This window comes from Neovison vison, chromosome 4 (assembly GCF_020171115.1).
Source record: "Neovison vison isolate M4711 chromosome 4, ASM_NN_V1, whole genome shotgun sequence".
Classification (NCBI taxonomy): Eukaryota; Metazoa; Chordata; class Mammalia; order Carnivora; family Mustelidae; genus Neogale; species Neogale vison.
This window is the reverse complement of record NC_058094.1, coordinates 124,949,376-124,966,961: the sequence shown is the minus strand read 5'-3', so window position 1 is coordinate 124,966,961 and position 17,586 is coordinate 124,949,376.

Below are 17,586 nucleotides of genomic sequence, written 5' to 3'. Positions count from 1 at the left end.
GTATATATATTTTTTATATATATTTATATATATATATATACATATATATATATCTTAAAGATTTTATTTATTTATTTTACAGAGATCACAAGTAGTCAGAGGTATTTATTTATTTTACAGAGATCACAAGTAGTCGGGGAGGGGGGGCTCCCCTGCTGAGCAGAAAGCCCCATGCGGGGCTGGATCCCAGGATCCCAGGACCCTGAGATCATGACCTGAGCGGAAGGTAGAGATTTAACCACTGAGCCACCCAGGTGCCCCCTAAAATATTTTTAGTAAGGTTTTGCTGCCTACATGTTCTGCAGAGATTCTGTCTTGGGAAGAATGGAAAGGAGGAAGAAATGAAAAATTAGGAGCTTCTCAAAGATACCTGCTTGCATACACTGAAATACTAATAATCAAATTCGAACTAAAAAAAGTAAAATAAAATAATGAGAAAGACCTATAAGTTAGAAGCCATCTGTTTTTTTTTTTTTTAAGATTTTATTTATTTATTTGATAAACAGAGATTGTAAGTAGGCAGAGAGGCAGGCAGAGAGAGAAAGAGGAGGAAGCAGGCTCACCGCTAAGCAGAGAGCCCAATGCGGGGCTCAATCCCTGAAGTCTGGGATCATGACCTGAGCTGAAGGCAAAGGCTTTAAGCCACTGAGCTACCCAGGTGCCCTAGAAGCCATCTGTTTCTTAAGCATGTCTACTTGTCTGCATATAAAAAGATTTGAAATTGCCATTTGGAATTATATTTTAGTATCTCACTGTGTGTTATAACTTATTGCTTCCTGATTTAAAAAAAAAAAAGCAGGTAGTAGATTTGTTTTATTTATCTAATGGTCATATCATACCATATCAGCTGTTCTTAAAGTGTGGCTTGAGACTAAAATCTATTCAGTGCCCTATGCAGTCAAATCTATTTTCATAGTTAAAAAACTTGATTGTTTTAATCACTCTCATCTCCTGAATTTACAGTGGAGTATTCCAGACACAACATGACATCATCATTCTTATGGCTAATGGAATGTATGCTTGTGTGTTCTTATGTTTTCTTGAATGCTCTACAGTATTAGGTTTCTCAAATGTGTAAACATTTGGAATATCTGAATGACTCAATAAACTAATGGATGATTTTACAAAATCTTTTTTTTAAAAGATTTTATTTATTTATTTGACAGAGAGAGATCACAAGTAGGCAGAGAGGCAGACAGAGAGAGAGAGGAGGAAGCAGACTCCCTGCTGAGCAGAGAGCCCGATGCGGGACTCGATCCCAGGACCCTGAGATCATGACCTGAGCCGAAGGCAGCGGCTTAACCCACTGAGCCACCCAGGCGCCCTGATTTTACAAAATCTTGAGTAAAACGTTCATTCAAAGTGCAAGACTGACCAGCAGGCTTTGATATAACAGTACAAAAAGTTCATTGATACGATTTCAGATTCTACTTTACAACTAACTTTTAAAAAAACTACTGTGGAGTTTTGGTGTAGTATAAAAGAATAACCACAGAAAGGCTATTAAAATATTCCCTCATTTCCAAGGACCTATCTCAGTTCGTATATTTTCACCAATACAACATATTGCAACAAATTGCATAAAAAGGCAGAAGTAAGAATCAGTTTCAGTTCTATTAAACTAGTCAGTAAGGAGATTTGCCAAAATATTAATCCTCTCACTCTTATTTGTAAAGATAGTTAAATGTTCGCTGTGTTAATATATGATGGGGTTATTGTTATTTTGCATGAATGCTTTCAAATATTTTCCACTTTTATTTATAATATCAGTAGATATAACTCATGTAAATGAAACTCTTTGTGGTCCTCAAAAATTTTTTAAGAGTATAAGGGGATCTTCAGACCAAAACCTTTGAGAAATAGTATACAAAATCATTAAAATTCTGACTCCCTGCTTTGTGCTTCTAATGAATGTCTTTCTTTCAACACTGTTCCTCCTCTGGAGAATTTGGCTGTTTGACTTTCAATTAGGTTTTCCTCCACCTTGAAAAAAAATCAAGCTCTTCTTATGTTAGTCCACTATTCTTTATCATAAGGAAGATTATCAACATATTATTGTTAGAAAAGCTGAAACAATGGAAATTTTCAATTCAAAAATAAAAACGTGGCTAGAATTTACTGAGCACTTGCTCTGTATCAGGCTCTGTACTAAATGCTTTATTTTCTCATTTAATCCTCTCATCAGTACCTTGAAGTAGGGTGACCATAGTTCTGGTCTTATGCCACTTGTTCAAGGATAATAGTTAATATTATCCCCTTGCCATCACATTAAAATTTTCCAGTTTGGACATAAATTATCCTATCATCCCACTTATAAAAATTATTATCCACAGTTTATATATGAGGAAACTGAGGCATTGATAGATTAAATGTACATTGCTAGTAAATATAGCTCTGGGATCCTAACCCAAATCCATCTAGCTTTATAGTCTAGTCTTTTAAGAATTACAAGATGTTCCTGGGGTACCTTGGTGGCTCAGTTGGTTAAGCATCTGACTCTTGATTTTGGCTTAGGTCATGATCTCATGGGTTGTGAGACTGGGCTCCTCCCTGGGCATGGAGTCTGCTTGGGATTCTCTCTCTCCCTCTCCCTTGGCTCCTCCCTCTCTTAAAAAAAAAATTACAAAATCGTTCACAGTGTTATCAGTCCTGAGACTTATATTGAACACAGCTATAGTAAGAAGTTCCCCAGTACAAAATAGTATAACACAAAATTTATGATAAAATTTTAAGATGAATTTCACTAGTAAAACTCAGAAATAAAAGCTGTGCCTCTCCCATGCTCATCTTTCACACAGTTCAGAGCCCATACTGGCTATCAGTCCTTTGCAGAAGAGCAATGCTGCCTCTGTGTGTGGCGATTTGGGGGTTGAGGGGGCAGGTGACGAGGAAAAGAGTTCTTCCCGGCTCAATAAAGCTGAAGGGTACTTATTTATAGAACAGGAATGGTGGACTGAACTACTAGAGACCTTCCTAATATGGATTCTCCCTGATCATAAGTAACAGAACACTGGTTTTGAAGGGGGTATAAATATGCCTGGTGAAAAACTACATCTCCCAGCACTCCTTGCAGATGAAGCTCATAAACGTATTATGCAGTTCTGGCCAATGAAATGCGAATGGAAGTTATAGGATAAGTCTTCTGTAAATGCTTCTTAAAATGGAAGGCAAATTTAAGTGCCCTGTGCCTTTTGCCCTTCACCCTTACTTTTCTTTATGTCTGGAATTCAAATGCAGTACTGGAGTTTGAGCAGCCGTCTTGTGACTACAAAGAAACAAACATGTGCTAAGAATTACTAGGTGAAGGAAGGCCAGAGGGACCTGTCTCCCTGAGGACATTGTGCATGTGTCAAATCAACCCTGGACAAAAAAGACATAAAGCTGGCAATATGTTTAAGCCATTGCTTTTTCCAATTTTATTACAGTCAAACTAAATTTTTTTTTAAGATTTTATTTATTTATTTATTTTTAAAGATTTTTTTTTGTTTATTTAACACACAGAGATCACCAGTAGGCAGAGAGGCAGGCAGAGAGAGAGAGGAGGAAGCAGGCTCCCTGCTGAGCAGAGAGCCCAATGGGATCATGACCCAAGCCGAAGGCAGAGGCTTAACCCACTGAGCCACCCAGGGGCCCCAAACTAAATTCTTAAATATTGCAGTGTGACCCATGTTCATTCCACTTCCATGATGGATATCATTAATTAAGGACAGCACTCCTTCCTGCACATTCTAAATATAACCTCAGACTCCATCTCAAAATAAGTGCCTAAAACCCACACAGGAGCAGATCAGCTACATTGCCCAGCAGCTTGGGCTTGAGAAGGACAAGGTCCAAGTGTGGTTCTGTGGCCCTCACCAGAAGAGCAAACAATTTAGCAATGACTCTTCAGGATGAAAGGATTTTGAGGCTGCAGTTCTCCTATCTCAGGGGCACCAGTATCCTTTTCTGTAGCACCAGGGCCTCATTTTGGGACCCCAGGCTAAGTCCCTCACTCCACTAGGCTGAACTCCTTGATGCCTTTCCCTGAGGGTAAATCCTTTCCCTGTGTGTCCCTCACCACTCTGGGCTCCCCTATGCCTTCAAACTGAGGTGCCTGCCCCTTCCCAGGATTTGAGAAAGAAGAGAAGGGAGAGCTACTGGATTAGAACCCTGGCGTTTATACCATGGCTTTTGGAATTAAATTCTTCATTCACTAAGGAAGGAACTGGGAACATAATGGGTATGGGGACAAAAAGTTTGGGGAATTAGTTGGAGGGAAAGTCAAGTTCAGTGATGCTCTTGATGTTAATCCATCCATCACTCATCACTTTGTTCTTAAAGAAGCCTAGGATAGAGAGAGAAAGGTAATGTATTTCAGAATAAGGTAATATTTGTGATAAAATTTTAAGGTGAATTTCGCTAGTAAAACTCTGAAGTAATAGACGTGCTGCTCCCACACTCATGTCTCACATGGTTCAGAGGCCCATTACCAGCAGGTCAGAGATACCAGCAATTAAACCATGTTTCATGCCTATCCTGGAGGAACTTTTGTAATGATTTGGGGATGAAAAGATGCTCAGCATTATTTGCGATTAGGGAAATTCAGATAAAAACCATAATGAGATACCACTTCGAACATGAGGATGGCTATTATAATCAATAGACAAGTTTTTTTTTTTTTTTAAGATTTTATTTTATTTATTTGACAGAGAGAGATCACAAGCAGGCAAAGAGAGAGAGAGGAGGAAGCAGGCTCCCTGCGGAGCAGAGAGCCCGATGCGGGACTCGATCCCAGGACCCTGAGATCATGACCTGAGCCGAAGGCAGCGGCCCAACCCACTGAGCCACCCAGGCGCCCAATAGACAAGTTTTGTTGAAAAATGTGAAGAAAATGGAACCCTTATTGCTAGCAAGAATGTAAAAATGGGGGGCGCCTGGGTGGCTCAGTGGGTTAAGCCGCTGCCTTCAGCTCAGGTCATGATCTCAGGGTCCTGGGATCGAGTTCCGCATCGGGCTCTCTGCTCAGCAGGGAGCCTGCATCCTCCTCTCTCTCTGCCTGCCTCTCTGCCTACTTGTGATCTCTGTCTGTCAAATAAATAAATAAAATCTTTTAAAAAAAAAAAGAATGTAAAAATGGTACACCTGCTTTGGCAAACAGTTTGGCAGTTCCTCAAAATGTTAAACATAGAATTTCAATGTGATCCAGCAATTGTACCCCTAACCTGTGAGATGTGAAAACATATCTCCATGGAAAAACTTGTACATAAATGTTTATACCAGCATAATTCATAATAGCCAAAAAAAAGTAGAGCCCAAATGTCCATCAATAGATGAATGGAAAAAAAATGTGACATAGTCATACAAATATAGTATTTGTCGGCAATAAAAAGGAATGGATTTCTGATGCATAGCTAGGAATTTCTAGTGGAAATCAGGGGATGGTAGAGCTGGAAAGAATCTTTAAAGTCGAACTCAATCCCCCCATACTCTCTTTATTGATAAAAACTGAAATTTACACAAATGAAATGTCTTGTTTAAGGTCCTACTGCTACTTTGTATTAGAAATCCAGGGTTTTTTGGTCTCCCAAGAAGCAGTACTCTTTTTACATGAGACATTTTCAAACTCACTAGTGGTACTCAAAGACATTCCAAGGGGCATATGTGCTGGGAAAGTTCTGAGAAATTAGTGGTCAGATCCTCAACTTCATACCTCTAAATTTGATCTGCTTGAGAATGTTCTCATGGTCAAAGGTCTCTTGCAGGTTCTCCTCGTTCCACTTTACAAAACAAAGATAACACCCCTCATTCTGTAATCCTAAAGACTCACTGACCAAAAGCATAAGAACAAAGACAAAGCAAGCCACAAATCAAAACACTAGTGTGAGGAAGCCTTTTTAGATAAAGACAACCTGTCTTGTTATAGTAGTCGGTAATATATTTCTATGGACACAAGAATGAATAGGGGGCATATGAACTAATGTCTAAAAATGATTAATCCAGGGGTGCCTGGGTGACTCAGTGGGTTAAAGCCTCTGCCTTCGGCTCGGGTCATGATCCCAGGGTCCTGGGATCAAGCCCCGCATCGGGTTCTCTGCTCGTCAGGGAGCCTGCTTCTTTCTCTCTCCCTCTCTGCCTGCCTCTCTGCCTGCTTGTGATTTCTGTCTGTCAAATAAATAAATAAAATCTTAAAAAAAAAAAAAGATTAATCCAAACATGGGATATTTTTGCTGTTTTGATCAATTGTATATTACTGAGAGTAAAAATTTTGCTTCATACTAGGAGAAACATTCTGACCCTCATAAATTTCTACTTCTATACATACTTTTATAGCAGTGTGTTAAGGTGATCAATTAAAAACTTTAAAACAAAACTGTAAGTATATTACATTAGGACAAAATTATGTGAGAGAAGTTGAGTGAAAATATAAATTCAAAGAGAAAGGAACATTGTAAAATTCTGCCTATTGAAGACTGATACAGCTTTTCTAAAAGAATGATAGTGGGGGCTGGGGGCTGGCTGGCTCAGTTGGTAAAGCAGGCAACTCTTGATCTTGGGGTTGTAAATACCAGCCCCACCTTGGGTGTAGAAATTACTTAAAAAGAAAATCCGACAAAATAAACAAACTGAAGAATGATAGTGGGTATCAAATAGCTATCATTTGAGAGTCTTTTAGATACACAGAAAGTAATCTAATAGTTTTATTTTTAAATATTAATATTTATAGGGGCACATGGGTGGCTCAGTCAATTGGGACTCAAACGAGTCTCAACTGAGACTCTGACTTCTAGTTTGAGCTCAGGTCGTGATCTCAGGGTGCTGAGATCAAGCTGCAGGTCAGACTCCGTGCTCAGCGGGGAATCTGCATGAGGTCCTCTTTCTCCCTCTCCCTCTGCCTCTCCCCCAGCTCTCTCTCTTTCACTCTCTGAAATAAATAAATAAATCTTAAAAAACATTAATGTTACCATAATACACAGAAAATTGCCTCCTTTGCAAATATTTAATTTTAATTTATAACGAAAGAACAATGTTAATATTTAAAATGTGCAAAGGTATATAGAGGGTTTCAAAATTATTTTAGGAAGTAACAAGCAGAAAAACCTGAAGGCTACTGTTACAAACAATCCTCTATAGTAAATTGATGACTCATAAAAATCCATTACCATTGTAGAAGAAAATCCTCAAACCATCTGCTAATTTTTAACGCATTAATATCTTTCTACACATAAAGGAAAGCACAATATTACTTTCTTTAAAAAAAAAATAAAAGTCTGGAAATAACAGATTTTTGCTTCCACCCCTAAATTTTGCAACATTTTCTTACACAATATTTTCAGGCACTGAGGCAGCAGTTGCTATATAATAAGATTTCTGTTTAAAACCCTTCTTAAGGGATGCCTGGGTGGCTCAGTTGGTTAAGCAGCTGCCTTCGGCTCAGGTCATGATCCCAGCGTCCTGGGATCGAGTCCCACATCGGGCTCCTTGCTCCACAGGGAGCCTGCTTCTCCCTCTGACTCTGTCTGCCACTCTGCCTGTGCTCGCTCTGGCTCTCTCTCTCTCTCTGACAAATAAATAAATAAAATCTTTTTTAAAAATTTTTTTAAATAAATAAAACCCTTCTTAAAATGACTGCTTGTGTGAGACGGTGCTAACACTTTCATGGGATTCATATTATTTTGCATGATCTGATTGCTCCATATTTATGTTGTTATCTCTGTGCAAACTCTGCACTTCAGTCACATACAACTTCTTTTCAGCTCTTTGAAAGTCCTGTACCCTTCTCAACTCCGGGTCTTCTCATGGGCTGTCCCTTCTATTTGGAATACTCACCCCAACTCCTACCTCTCAAGTATGTCTGATTTTTACATATCTAAATTTCAGTTTAGATATCCTCTGAAGCTTTCTCTGACAGCCCCTGCCACTGCCACCACAAAGGTTGGGTTTAATGCCCCTTCTTTGTGTTCCTGAGGAATAGTGTCCTTCGCCACTAAGCTTGTACTGCAGTCATCTCTTTCCTCATTTTATCCTCCAGTAGACTGTAGGGTCCAGGATAGTAGGGACAGTGTCTACTTTACTCACCATCCTATTAAGGCCCACTCTATGTATGGTACCTAGGTGCTTAATGGACATTGGGAGAACTAATGAATGGCTGGGTTGATTTTTCAGACTTGTCAATTAAAATAATGCCACTGTAAGTTAACAGCTCTAAAACAACTCTAAAAAATCTCAAGTTAAAAATTTTAGAGTTAGGGGCGCCTGGGTGGCTCAGTGGGTTAAGCCTCCGCCTTCAGCTCAGGTCATGATCTCAGGGTCCTGGGATCGAGCCCCACATCGGGCTCTCTGCTCAGCAGGGAGCCTGCTTCCCCCTCTCTCTCTGCCTACCTGTGATCTCTCTCTATCAAATAAATAAAAATCTTTTTAAAAAAAATTTAGAGTTAACAACTCTAAAAATCTCAAGTTAAAAAGGAATTTATTGGAGATACGTAAAGGACTCATGAATTGACAGGAAGCTGTAACACCAGGGCTTAAAAAGCTAAAGACCCAGATAAGTCCAGACCGCAAGAAAGCTGGAAAAGGTTAGCAGGACTAGCTGAGGAAGGACATGACCACTTCTGTTGTAGGGCACTGCTGTTTGGCGGGAATCTCCCCAACGCTGTGAATTAAATCTCATCCCCTCTTGATCTTTGCGTCATTGGCTCAAGATTCAAATTTCAGAAAAAAGTGATCGTTGGCAGCCATGCAGGCTGCTAGGGGATATGGCCCCTTCCACTTCCAGAATGGGAAGGAGGGCCTGCCTGTCAATAAGACAGTAGGGGAATTCCCACAAACAGGAAGCAGGGATGGTTACGGTGCGGCCGAGCAAGTCCAGCTGTCCATTACAGCTGTCTAGAACTAAAGCAAAGTATGTGTTCCCATACAGAGCAGTTTGTTTTGGTACTATGGGTGTATTGGGGGCCTCTAGAATAGCTTAAAAAATAATGAAACGCAAGAATTGAGCATGATGTTTTCAGAGAAACATAGAATTCATTCTGTCGTCAAATGGAATATTTAGTAATTTAGATGTGTTTATGCTAGAAGTTTTACTTAATGAAGAGCTCAGTTAAGGATAGAAAGAGAAATTACAAAATAGACACTTAAAACATCAGCTGAAAAGAACTTCAAGTATTTGGGTTGCATTACAGATAGGTTATTTCCTGCTACATTCTCGATTGTAGCACACGGTTCTCCCTTTCTGTGGAAATAGGCATCAGTCTAGAAATCCAAAGGACTCTGAAAATCACTCAACAAAGTTAAAAGTGTCGGTCTGAATTTTGAGGAAAACTTGCAGTTAGTATTTACTGATAACCAACAAGAATTCAGGCTCATATAAACAAGATGAAGAGTTTTTCCTCAGATATGGAAGAAACGAACCATCTAAGAAAAAAAAGTTTAGCATAAACCTGAAGAACCAGGGATGAAGAAGAAGTATATGTCCACACAAAACCCTGCACGGTCAGTGTCTACAGAAGCTTTATTCGTAATTTCCAAAATTTGGAAGTGACTGAGATATCCTTCATAAGTGAATGGGCAAACCATCTGTGGTACATCCATACAATAGAACATTACTCAACAATGAAAAGAATTGAGCTATCAAGCCATAAAAGACATACAAGAAACTCAGATGCATACCACTAAGTGAAAGAATCCGGTTTGAAAAGGTTGCTTAAGGGCACCTGGGTGGCTCTGTCCGTTAAGCATCTGCCTTCAGCTCAGGTCATGATCCTCGGGATCCTGGGACAGAGCCCCACGTTGTGGTCTCTGCTCAGTAAGGAGTCTGCTTCTCCCTCTCCGTTGGTGTGTTCTTTCTTGCTCTCTCTCTCCCTAGTAAATAAATAACCTTAAAGGAAGAAAGAAAAGGCTACCTACTACAGGATTCTAACTATATGACATTCTGGGAAAGGCAAAACTAGAGATAGTAAAAAAAATCAGAGGTTCTGGGGCGCTTGGGTGGCTCAGTCCTTAAGCATCTGCCTTCAGTTCAGGTCATGATCCCAAGGTCCTGGGATCGAGCCCCACATCAGGCTCCATGCTCAATGGGAAGTCTGCTTCTCCCTCTCCCACTCCCCCTGCTTGTATTCCCTCTCTTGCTGTCTCTTTCTCTGTGACAAATAAATAAATAAAATCTTAAAAAAAGAAAAAAAGATCAGAGGTTCTTAGGGGTGAGTGGGATGTATAAAAGTGGAGAAAGGAATATTTTTAAGGAAGTGAATTTTTGGGATGCCTGGGTGGCTCAGTTGGTTAAGCATTTGCCTTCGGCTCAGGTCATGATCCCTGGTCCTGGAATCAAGTCCCCATCAGGCTCCTTGCTCAGCGGGGAGCCTGCTTGTCCCTCTGCCTGCCGCTCCCCCTGCTTCCTGCTTGTGTTCATGCACACTGTCTCGCTCTCTCTGACAAATAAATAAATAAAATCCTAAAAAATAAACTATTAAAAAGAAAGGAAGTGAACTGTATGATACTGTAAAGGTTGGTACGTGTCATTATACATTCATCAAAATCCATACACATGTACAACACAAAGAGTGAACCCAATGTAAACCATGAACTTCAGTTAATAATAATGAATCCACACTGACTCACTAATTGTAATTAAAATACCGTTGTATGGTAATGAAATACCATTGTTGTAATGAAAATGTTAAAAGAAGAAACTAAAGGGTGAGGAATATATGGGAACTCTCTGTCTTGCTCAATTTTTCTGCTAAAAAAAAAAAACTGCCCCAAAAAATAAAGTCTATTACTTTTTTTATATATATATATATTTTTTTTTAAAGATTTTATTTATTTATTTGACAGAGAGAAGTCACAAGTAGATGGAGAGGCCGGTAGAGAGAGAGAGAAAGAGAGGGAAGCAGGCTCCCTGCCGAGCAGAGAGCCCAATGTGGGGCTCGATCCCAGGACCCTGAGATCATGACCCGAGCCGAAGGCAGCGGCTTAACCCACTGAGCCACCCAGGCGCCCTATTACTTTTTTTAAAAAAGAGAGAGGCACATGCAAGTGTAACTTTGAAATACTATAAATGGGGGCGCCTGGGTGGCTCAGTGGGTTAAAGCCTCTGCCTTCGGCTCAGGTCATGATCTCAGGGTCCTGGGATCGAGCCCCACATTGGGCTCTCTGCTCAGCGGGGAGCCTGCTTCTTCCTTCTCTCTCTCTGCCTGCCTCTCAGCCTACTTGTAATGTCTGCCTGTCAAATAAATAAATAAAATCTTTAAAAAAAGAAAGAAAGAAATACTATAAATGTCTCAGCTACGTCTATCATAGTATCTATCATCCTAATAACAATTGATTGGTGTTTTCTTCACAAGTGGCAGGTGAAAACGTGCTGAGGAATAAAAATGAAGTAGAGGACGTAGACACACAAGAAAGTATTTACTGACAGGGTTAGCCAGTGCCAGGATAAACCCCAGTGATCCTCACATCCCTTTTATTGCGGTTTTAAGCCCCTCAATTTTGCAGCATTTGTTATGCAACAATAGATAACGAATACAATCTATCAATGAGGATTAAATCAGTGGCTCTACATCACGAAGTAAAAATCCTAAGAACGCATGAACAACTCTGGAATTGTAGGGTATAGGAAGTATTACAGAGGGAAAGAAAGTGGGGAGGCAGAATCAGAATGATCTCAAGGAGTCTAGGGAACAGACCAGCTGTGGAAGAGAATAGTTGTGAGCCCGGTGATTAGACCTGGAGGTTGGGGAGGAGAATTCCTTTCTAGAGAACTGCTGAGAGAGAACTAGGGTTGCTAGGAAGGAGTTGGTACAGTAGAGAAAAACTACTCCTTCTGGCATGTGAGAAGTTTGCATCACAAAAACCAGCCCTTGACCTGTACTCTCAAGGGAGTCCTATCAATTGACAATCTCCTTCTTTGTGTACGAATCATCCAGTCAGTCTTACTGTTGTCTCTTTTTTAAAAAATGAAATCAACTGATATAGTGGCAAATGTATAAGGCATGTAACCACCAAAGAATAAATATTCTTCATTCACAAAAACAAAAAGTTTCCTCCTGCCCCTTTGCAATCAATCTCCACTGCTACCAGCACCCCTCACGAGTTTTAATGTTCTATAATTTCTTTTTTTTTTTAATGTTCTATAATTTCTGATGAATTGTATCATAAAGTATGCAGTACTGGCTTCTCTTGCTGAATGTAATGTTTTTGAGATTTGTCATGTTGAGATTTGTCATGTTTTTATCAGAACTCCTTTCTTCCTATTGCTGAGCATTACTCCACTGTATGGACATACCACATTGTTTATCCATTCCAGGGTGGACGTTCCAGTTGTTTCCAGTGGATAGCTATTATGTGTAAAACTATTACATTCACATATCCACAATTAGAGTCTCATATAGAATGGTTTCACAGCCCTAAAAAATCTCTGGTGATTCACCTATTTAACCCTCTCCTGTTCCCCTCAAGCCTCTAGCCACTCACTGATTTTTTTTTTTTTCCCAATTTATTTATTTTCAGAAAAACAGTATTCATTATTTTTTCACCACACCCAGTGCTCCATGCAAGCTGTGCCCTCTATAATACCCACCACCTGGTACCCCAACCTCCCACCGCCCGCCACTTCAAACCCCTCAGACTGTTTTTCAGAGTCCATAGTCTCTCATGGTTCACCTCCCCTTCCAATTTACCCAAATTCCCTACTACTCTCTAACGCCCCTTGTCCTCCATGCTATTGGTTATGCTCCACAAATGAGTGAAACCATATGATAATTGACTCTCTCTGCTTGACTGATTTCACTCAGCATAATCTCTTCCAGTCCCGTCCATGTTGCTACAAAAGTTGGATATTCGTCCTTTCTGATGGAGGCATAATACTCCATAGTGTATATGGACCACATCTTCCTTATCCATTCATCCGTTGAAGGGCATCTTGGTTCTTTCCATAGTTTGGCGACTGTGGCCATTGCTGCTATAAACATTGGGGTACAGATGGCCCTTCTTTTCACGACATCTGTATCTTTGGGGTAAATACCCAGGAGTGCAATTGCAGGGTCGTAGGGAAGCTCTATTTTTAATTTCTTGAGGAATCTCCACACTGTTCTCCAAAGAGGCTGCACCAACTTGCATTCCCACCAACAGTGTAAGAGGGTTCCCCTTTCTCCACATCCTCTCCAACACATGTTGTTTCCTGTTTTGTTAATTTTGGCCATTCTAACTGGTGTAAGGTGATATCTCAATGTGGTTTTAATTTGAATCTCCCTGAGGGCTAATGATGATGAGCATTTTTTCATGTGTCTGATAGCCATTTGTATTTCTTGATTGGAGAAGTGTCTGTTCATATCTTCTGCCCATTTTTTGATGTGTTTGTCTGTTTCGTGTGGGTTGAGTTTGAGGAGTTCATTATAGATCCTGGATATCAACCTTTTGTCTGTACTGTCATTTGCAAATATCTTCTCCCATTCCGTGGGTTGCCTCTTTGTTTTTTTGACTGTTTCCTTTGCTGTGCAGAAGCTTTTGATTTTGATGAAGTCCCAGAAGTTTATTTTCGCTTTTGTTTCCTTTGCCTTTGGAGACGTATCTTGAAAGAAGTTGCTGTGGCTGATATCAAAGAGATTACTGCCTATGTTCTCCTCTAAGATTCTGATAGATTCCTGTCTCACGTTGAGGTCTTTTATCCATTTTGAGTTGATCTTTGTGTACGGTGTAAGAGAATGGTCGAGTTTCATTCTTCTACATATAGCTGTCCAGTTTTCCCAGCACCATTTATTGAAGAGACTGTCTTTTTTCCACTGTATATTTTTTCCTGTTTTGTCGAAGATTAATTGACCATAGAGTTGAGGGTCCATATCAGGGCTCTCTACTCTGTTCCACTGGTCTATGTGTCTGTTTTTATGCCAGTACCATGCTGTCTTGGTGATCACAGCTTTGTAATAAAGCTTGAAATCAGGTAAGGTGATGCCGCCAGCTTTATTTTTGTTTTTCAACGTTTCCTTAGCGCACTCACTGATCTTTTTAACATTGCTGTAATTTACCTTTTCCATAAGGTAATTGTCATTGTCATTATACGGTGGTCTTTTCAGATGGGCATCTTTCACTTAGCATTATGTACTGAAGATTCGTTCATGTCTTTTTGTGGTTTGATAACTAATTTCTTTTTATCGCTGAAAAATATTACAGTGTATGACTGTGCCACAATTTGCTTATCTATTCACCTATTAAAGGGTATCTTTGTTGCTTCCAATTTTGAGTGATTATGAATAAAGCTGAGATAATGATTTTTGTGGGTATCTGTGTACACATGATTTTTCAAATCAATTGAGTAAAAAACCTCAGAGTGCAATTGCTGGATCATCTAATACTATTATGTCTAAACTATTTTTAGCTTTGTAAGAAACTGCCAAAATGTTTGTACCATTTTCCATTTCCACCGGCAATGAATGAGAATTTCTGTTCTCCACATGCTCATGAGCAACAGGTATTGTCAGTTTTTGGATTTTAGCAATTCTAACAGGTACATAGTAATATCTCATTGTTGTTTTAATTTGAAAACCTCTATGTCAAATGCTATTGAGCGTTTTTCATATGCTTAGTTGCCATCTGTATATCTTCTTTGATGTGTGTGGGGAGTTTTTTGTTTTGTTTTATTTTTCAGATCTGGTGCACCTTTTTACAATTTGGGTTGTTTTCTTATTGTTGAGCTTCAAGCATTCTTTGTATGTTTTTCATACAAGTCTTTTATCAGATATGTGTTTTCCAAATATTTTTCTGCCTGTCTGAGGCTTGGTTTTGATTGTCTTTCCAGGACATATGTTTTTAATTTTTATGAAGTATAACTTACCAAATTTTTCTTTCACAGGTCATGCTTTTGGTGTATCTAAAAATTCACCACGAAACCCAAGGTCAAATGTATTTTCTCCTATGGTCCAAGTGGAAGTTTTATAGTTTTGCAGTTTAAGATTTGATCAGTGATTGATTTTTAATTTTCATGAGGTATATAAAATGCTTTTTATATACTTCATTTTCTTCAATGTACTGCTAATATTTGAATTAGAGCTGATTTTTGTATATTGGCCTGCTATTCTTTTAGCTTGCTAAATTCACATATTCTATTACGTTCTTTGTAGAGTCTTTAGGATTTTATATACATATGATTATACTATCACTAATAAACATTTTACTTCTTCCTTTTCTGTCTGTGTTGCTTTTTATTGCCTTTTTAAAATGTTTTTGATAAGCTTGGACCTCTAGTGTTCAGTAGAAGTGGTAAGAGCCAAATCCTTACCTTGTTCCTGGTCTTAGGGAAAGAACATTCAGTCTTTCACTATTAAGTTGTAACATTAGGTGTGTATTTTTCACAGATATCCTTTATACATTGGATGAAGCTCCATTTTAATCCTGAGTTGCTACGTGTTTTTATCATAAATGAGTGCAAATGTTTTCATGAATGAGTGTCTCAATGTTTTTCTGCATCTATTGACAGAACAATGTGCTTTTTGTCATTAGTTTCACTAACATGGTGAAATACACTGATTGAGATAATCGTATAGTTTTTCTTATTCAGTCTCTTAATATGGTAAGCCAACCTTGCATTCCTTGAATAAACCCTGTTTGGTCAGCATACATTATCATTTTTATATATCGTTATTTGACTTGTTAGTATTTTGTTAAGGATTTTTACACTTAAGTAAATGAGGATATTGGTCTATAAGCTTTTTTTTTTCATGTCTTTTTAGGTTTTGGTATATACACCAGCTTCTTTTTTTAAGATTTTATTTATTTGGTAGAGAGGGAGAGAGAGAGAATAGAGAGAGAACACAAGCAGGGGACATGGGAGAGGGAGAAGCAGGCCTGGGATGCTTCTGAGCATCCTGACTGAGACACCCAGGCACGCCCACACTAGCTTCTTAAAATGAGGGGAATTAATCCCTCATTCTCCATTCTGGGAACTTGTATTATTTTTTTCCTTAAATGTTTGATAGAATTGACTAGGGAAGCCATCTGGAACTAGAGCTTTTTTTGTGGGAAGTTTTTAAATTACAAATTCAATTTCTTTAATAGTTATTAAGTCTTATGCCAATTTTTGTTATTTTTGTCCTCCAAGGAATTTGTCCATTTCATCTGAGTTATAGGATTTATTTTAATTAAATTCTTCATCGTATCATGTTATTATCTTTCAGTGTGTCTTGTGGCCTCCCCTCTTTCAACCCTGTTACTTTTAATTTATGTTGTCTCTACTTTGTTATCTGTTTAGCTAGTAGCTAAATTTAGCTAGTAGCTATTATTTTTACTGATGTGTTACAAAGAGCCAGCTTTTGGTTATTCACATTTGTTTATCCATTTTCTATTTCATTGATTTCTACTCCTTACTATTTCTTTCCTTATACTTACCTTGGATTTAATTACTCCTTTTTTACTAACTTCTTGAGATGAAACATGGATTATTGATTTTAGACCTCATTTTTAAAAATACAAGCATTAAAAACTATACATTTCTCCCAGGCTCTGTTTTAGCTGCATCCCACAGATTTTGATATGTTGGGATTTTGTTACCAGTTAGTTCAAAACATTTGAAAATTCCTTTTGTGATTTCTTTTTTAATCCATAAATTAATGACAAATGTGTTGATTACCCAGGTAAATTAGACTCTTTTCATATATCTTTTGGCTATCTAATTTAGTTCTATTATGGTCAGAAGACCTACTCACTATGATTTCAGTACATCTAAATTGATCAAAACTTGTTTTATGGTCCAGTATATGGCCTATTTTAGTGATTACTCTAAGTCAGTTAGAAAAGAATGTGTATTCTTTGGTTGTTGGGTATAATGTTCTGTGATAAGGAGAAAGCATTCTGTAAATGTCAGTGGGTCAATGTGGCTTAGAGGTCTTGTATATTCTTACAGATTCCCTACTTGATCTATCAATTACTGAGCTGAGCGGACTCTTCCCACTGCAATTGAAGATTGTTCTGTTTCTCCTTTAATTCTATCAGTTTGTGCTTCATGTATTTTAAAATGTGTTATTAGCTGCATATATATTTAGAAATTATATCATGCTGATGAGTTTAACCCTCTGCCCTTTCTCATACTGAAATGTCCCTCTTTATATTTGGTGTATTCATTGTTCTGATGTTTATATTTTTTCTTACTAGAGCCATTCCAGCTCTCTCATGATTATTCTTTGCACGTTTTGTCTTTTTCTATCCTTTTAACCTACACATGTCTTTACATTTAAAGCAACTTTCTTAAAAAAAAAAAAAGCAAGTTTCTTGTTTACATTTAATATAAGTATTATATATATTATATGTAGATAGATGTAGCATCTATTTGGGTCTTCCTTTTTAAAAAAAAAAAAATCCAGTTCAACAATCCCTACTTTTTAATTATTCTATTTCAAGTATCCCATTTTATCTCCATTATTTACTTGTTAACTGTACCTCTTTTGTGTATGTGTGTGTTCTTGCTCTACACCTTGCAATATGCACTTTAACCTTAGCAGAAGCTACTTTAAATAATATTATACTACTTCAAGTTTAGTGTAAAAACCTTACCACAAGGGGCACCTGGGTGGCTCAGTCGGTTAAGCGTCCAACTCTTTGATTTTGGCTCAGGTCATGATCTCA